Genomic DNA, 6000 nt, shown 5'->3' on the forward strand with positions numbered 1-6000 from the left:
AGCGGAACTGGGACCCTGGAGAGGACCTCAGTACCCTGGATCTGCAAGAATCATGAGATACTCAACTCTTGCCTAGAATTTTAATCCTCTTTGCAATATAGACACCCAGAAAGGACTGTTGCTGGTGCTGTGGGTTGAGCTCAGATCCTGTCATCCTTCACATTTCCATATCAGATGAGCCTGCCACCCACCTCACTGTTCTCTACACAGCCTAGGTGCAAGGCAGTGCCTCTCCTCATCCTCCATTAAAATCTGCCCTGACATCAGTAAAATCAAATGCCAATGCCTTCGAGTAGTCAGGGCAACTTTGTAATAGCGGTCCTTGTCCTCAGGGACAGATTTATTTTTTCCTTTGTAATACTTTGGCTTTTGGTTTCCCTAAAGGATTACCTGGGGAAGGGCACTCAGCAAGAAACTGGTGACTGCAGCCACACAAGTTGCCTGGAAATAGGCAAGCCGCAAAAACGTCATGCCTGGAGACGATGCCACCTCACAGCAGCTTTCACACTGCAGGCAGCGAGCCCTGCCCAGCTGGGAAGCCTGACCCACACGTGCATTGTGATGCCCTGGCCCCCAGCTGGGCAGCAGCCAGCCCCCCCAGCTGCTCTGAGTGTGTAAAAAAAGAGGTGGCCTTAAGGCTGTGGCATGAAAAATCCCTGGTACTTCACAAACCGTGCACATTACATTGTTTTTCTAGGTTACCTAAATTCCCCCCTCAGTTTCAGATGGAAGTGAAACTTAGTTGCCGTCGAAACTGGGGGGGCATAATTTTGCATGGCAACATCTTTTCCTCAGATGGGTTATTCGATCAAGTAACTGCAACTTGCAGTTTTCCAGTTGCTCCCCTAACCACCCTCTGGCCTGTACCACAAAGGAAATAAACACATTCAACTTATTTTTCTTAGAGGAGAACATCTGTGACCCATTAACATTGAATCCTGGGCTGCAAAGCCAGCTTTGGAGCCAGGCCTGAAGCACAGCTTGGGCAAGTCGGTCATTCACTTCTCTGGGAGTTTGGCATTACTGTTCTCGAATATTTTATCAGTATGTTTATTTTTGTTATAGTAGCACTTCAGGGCTTCAAAAAAGAGCTACAGCAATATTTTACTGTGTTTAAGTAAGCTTTTAACAGTAGTGTTTCCAATTTGGATGTATTTTGAAGTCTTTCTTATTCCTGTGCTGTTTTTTCAATGTCATCAGTGCATCTTCCTCTGTCAAATGCATCTGCACACACATGGAACTGCTGCATCCCTGACAGCTAAGGTTTTTTCTGGCATACTGCCATAATAAACTGATTCTGGTTGCTTTACACCTTTACCAGGTTTTAACCCTTTGGGCTAAAATTTCCCATGCCCATTATCTGCCTCCAACTGGTTTATTTTTCTTATTTTCAGTTGCAGTGAAAAACAGCCTTGCTGGACTGAGGTTAAGTAAAACTACATTTTATCCCTATTAAAACCTTCTACAGCTATTGAAGTTGAAAATTAAACCACATGGTAACTCCGCTGTGGCTCACTCTGTCTCCTTTTCCGCTTCATCGAGCTTTGCCTGCAGCTGCGCCCCGATGAAATACCATGGTCTTACAAACAAGATGCAGCCCACGAGACACAATGCAGCTCTCCAAGTGCTGCCTTGGCACCGGAGTGCACCCAGCTTTTATTGAGAGTATTTGTCATGCTGTGAAACCCTGTTTTACTGTTCTATTTCTAAACCCACTCAGACCCAATGGCTTTTCACAAAGCTGGTCTTTATTACACCTGTTTGCGACAGACCGTGCTTTCAATCTGCTTATGGGCATCATGTAGCAGACTTGATCCATAAAGTGCTATTTTACATGGATCATTCCTATTTTTGCATGGGTTTCCCTCTCCTCGTCATTCTTGCTGGTGGCTGAGGTGGCCGAGAGGCTGCTGCCTGTGGCTGAGCACTGGGAGTTTCACCGGGGAAGTCCTACAAGGCAGGAGCAGGGACTTTGTGCCACTGTAGCCCAAGGATGAGGGTGACCTTCATAGCTTGAGCAAGGTGCATGGGTAGGGTGGATGCTTATTTTGGGGACTCAGAAGGATGTTTTCCTCTCACCTTGAGATGTTACAGGCACAGTTTATCACTGTGGTTATACAAATGAAATACCCTTGCTTAGAAATGGTGACAGGTTGTACATTCAGTGTGCCTTTTGGGAAATCACAGCTTCACTGATGCCTGTTTTGCAGCTATTTCCCTCAGCACATAGATAGCATAGTTCTGCATTAAATGCTGCCTTTTGCTCAGTCCAGGGTGTGCAAACTGCTTACACCAGTGTGATGCCACAGGATGGAGGAGTCACAGAAGCCAGATATCTCCTTGTGGCATGGCTGCTGCATTCCCACTTGTTTTTATTGTGTGGACTCCGGATGTTGTTTTCTTATATTTGTAACAGCTTAGAAATGCACATAACAATGGTTTAGAAATCATTCCAGAGCAAGAGAATAAATACGCATGGGTACAAATCTCAAGGGCAGGAAAAAATTAACGATGCTTTTCTTCCCGGTACAGGCGTGACCTTCAGCGATAGAAACTCACACCCCCCCCCCTCCCCCATTTTTTGCTCCCCCCTCTTTTGTGCCTAGGTACCACAGAGCTCTCAGAGCAGCATGTCATGTTTTCTACATGATGCCATCACTTCAAACCGTGCAGTGAACTCATGGGTTTAGGGAGTCCAGTGTCATTGTCTCTGAAGCTTTCAAAGCTTCGCTTTAGTTTTAAATGCCTCTTTAAGCACAGACAATGCTCCAACAGGCTTGCTGAAACTAAATGAAGCTTATAAAGCTTTGAACGCTATTGTAACATGGTGGGTCCCGCAGGAGACCGCAAAATCCTGCTGTGTGCAAGGATCCACCACGCTTTCAAGTGGATGCACTGTATGTGCTAAAAAATGTAGGCAGAGCAGGGCAAGGAAAGGACAGAGTGTGTCAGCATATTTTTTGAATTACCTAGCATTTGATTGATACCACAACAGTAACTTTGCTTTCTAAAATAAAAATAATTTACTATCCTTTCTTCTTTTTCTTTAGCACACAGAGGAGATTGGGACTGATATATATATATATATATATATTTACACTGTTTTCTCACTTGAGATTTCAAAGCCAGTGGGTCTTTTTGAATAGATATCCTAACCATAAAAACTTTGGGTTTTTTCTCAATATTTCATAAGCTGCACTGTTAAAATAACTTAAGTTGTCCTACATTCATCAAGTCTTCTAGATGATCATATAGATGCTTGTTTTAGTGTGCAGATTTTTCCGATGAAAAATGCATGAGATAGGGAGAAATGAAAAAAGTAGGCCAGGTAAGCACCCTATTTTTCTGGCTCTGTTTAATCACCGCCTAGAAAGTCAAAGCGAGCTGGCAAAAATTCTGTTTAGAAACAAGAGTGCAATGTTTGTCATCTGTGGTAATGAGTACGGTGTCATTAACAGCTTATTGGGGCAGTGCCGTGCTGCCTGTTTGCTTTCCCGTCCTCAAACAGGCGGTGGGCCGCTGACCCAGATTGGGCGTGTAAGACGAGAGCGATTCCTTCCCAACAAGCCCCAACAGTGACAAGTGGTCATTAATTGTAAAAATTCTGCCAGCGTGAGGTTTTAGAAACAATTTGTACTTCTTTAATTACACTGTCAGGGCAGGCTTTGTCCCAGGCACTCTTATCAGTCTGAATTTGTCTTTAAAAGAATTAGGTTCAGCCCAGCAAGAGCCGTACTCACCAGCTTCGCAAAAAATCTTTGCTGGGGATGCGAGGGGGGGGAGGTGCACGACGGTAATTGTCGCCAAGAGGAAGAGAGAATCTCTGTTCTCGTATTGTTTTATTATTCTAATGATGTGGAGGCACCCTGACGGAGATCGCGGCCCTGCTCCGCTGGGAGTTACACAAACACTGCGGTGGTAGGAGAGTCTCTGCTCCCAGAAAGCTGGCTGGGCTAAGCAAGCTAGCTGGGCAAACACCAGGGAGAAAAGGGAGGGCTGCTTATCTTCAGTTGTCACAGAAATGTATGGCTGTGCCCTGCCAGGTCCTCTTTTTCTATTTTTTTTTCTCCCTGTGCACTCACCCGTGAGCTGATCTTTGGGAAGCACGTAGCCCTGTGGCAGGAGTCAGTGAGACTTGGCTTTCCTTGAGTGGGATTGAGCCCGCACTGATTTGTCTGGTCACCCAGTGGCATGTGTTTGGGGAAATGCTGCCCAAATGCTGCCCTTGGTAGCTGGGTGAGGAGATGGCCTGAGTGAAGGTGTTTTTCCCCCTCAATCTCTCTTTGGGATTTGTAGCCTTATCAGGGGGGACTGGCCACTGCTGCACTTGCAGATAGGGCCAGCCCTGGGCGTGTGGGGCGGGTCTGGGGATGTACAGCCACAGGGCTGATAAAGCGGAGCCCAGCCCAGCAGGAAGGGAGGCTGCTGGGGAGGGTGAGGAGAGGCCCTGGGCTCCACCAGAGACTGCTACAGACCCCAGGACAGGCATATTTCAGCCCACACCAACTGGGCTTATCACTGCCAATTTCCTGGCTGGGGATGGCAAGGTGAAGATAATACTCCAGAGTGGGCTGACCACTTCCCTGGGGCTTTTTTTTTTTTTTTTTTTTAATATATCACCTTTGGTGCATACTGTCTGTCAAACTGTACCTAATGGAGACCCCTAAACAGATGATCAGTATGCTTATGTTGAGCATTAACTGCATATGGTGCAATATGTGACTGCAAATAAAATGATTGCATACTTTGACTAGAAAGACTTCTGCTGGACTCAGTTCCCCCAGAAATTAGTTTTGCCTAGTGTTTCCGTACAGTGTAATGTCTTTTTTGAAAGGCAGGTAGCCTTGCTCATGCTGAAAGCAATGGGGATTTGTAGTGGCATTTAGGGCTGGATTAATTGCTGTGTGCTTTATGATTTGCAGAAGTTTACAGCAGTATCTCCAGACTGCTGTAGGTAAAACTCAGCTCCTTTTCCTTGTAGTTCAAGGGCGAGGGAAGCAGTAAAAATAAATATTTCAGCAGCACATCCTACTACTGAAAAACAAGTCAAAGATCTTAAAGTATGCCAGCACAGGGATTTGTTTCACATGAATAGTAAATACATGTATAGCCTAAAAAAATCTTCCCTAGCTGGAAAACAGCATTGTCAATAGGTCTGTGAGCCTTGGAAGAGCACTAACACATTTGCAGGTAGCTGGTGGAGCTGCATGGGCTGGTCCACACCAGGTTCACATGGTGGGACCATCCCCTCCCAGTGCATCGCCCTACGAGTTCCTCGTCCAAATGTTTTAGCAGTTGTTTGCTTTTCCAGGTTGAGTGGGGTGAATCTATTGACTCTGGATTAGTCACTAATTTTGGCGGAACAGAAGAGTACCATGGTGGCCTGTCAAAGAGGGCCAGCAGGGATATGCTGCCAGTCTTTGTTTCACCCCACTGCGCCCTGCACACTGAGTTCCTTCTCACCAGCAGGTCCACAGGGAGGCTTGAGGAGAGAGGCTGCTCTAAATAAAACCGAGCTGTGGTGGCGAGAAGGCAGTGAATGTAGGTCGGATGCAGTTGGAAAGCTGGTGGCGGCACCAATGTGCGCATAACCAGGCAGTGAGGGATGTGGTGCTAGGGATGCCTAGGCAATGTGAGCAGTGAGTGGGGTCACACACTGGCTCACTGCAGGCAGTGCCATGGGCGAGGGGGAGCAGCGCAGCCCCCACAGACTGTGGGGGGAGATGAACCCTCCCTGGGGGAGCATGGGGCTGGCACCCACTGAACGTGGCTGAGAAGGGGTGGCAGAAGCCGGTGGGGCAATGGGTGCTGCGAGACATAGGGGTCTTGGGTCCCCTTCTGCCCAAGCAAGACCAATGAAGGCAGATGTTTCAGCCTGGAAGAACTCAAATATCCATGCTATTATGGTTGCAGAAGTCACTTAGAGCCTTACTTGAGAGGAAAAGCTCTCTCTAAAGCAGCTATCCAAGCACCTGTCCAAACATGGCTGCATGTTTGCTG

This window comes from Athene noctua, chromosome 4, assembly GCF_965140245.1.
Source record: "Athene noctua chromosome 4, bAthNoc1.hap1.1, whole genome shotgun sequence".
Taxonomy (NCBI): domain Eukaryota; kingdom Metazoa; phylum Chordata; class Aves; order Strigiformes; family Strigidae; genus Athene; species Athene noctua.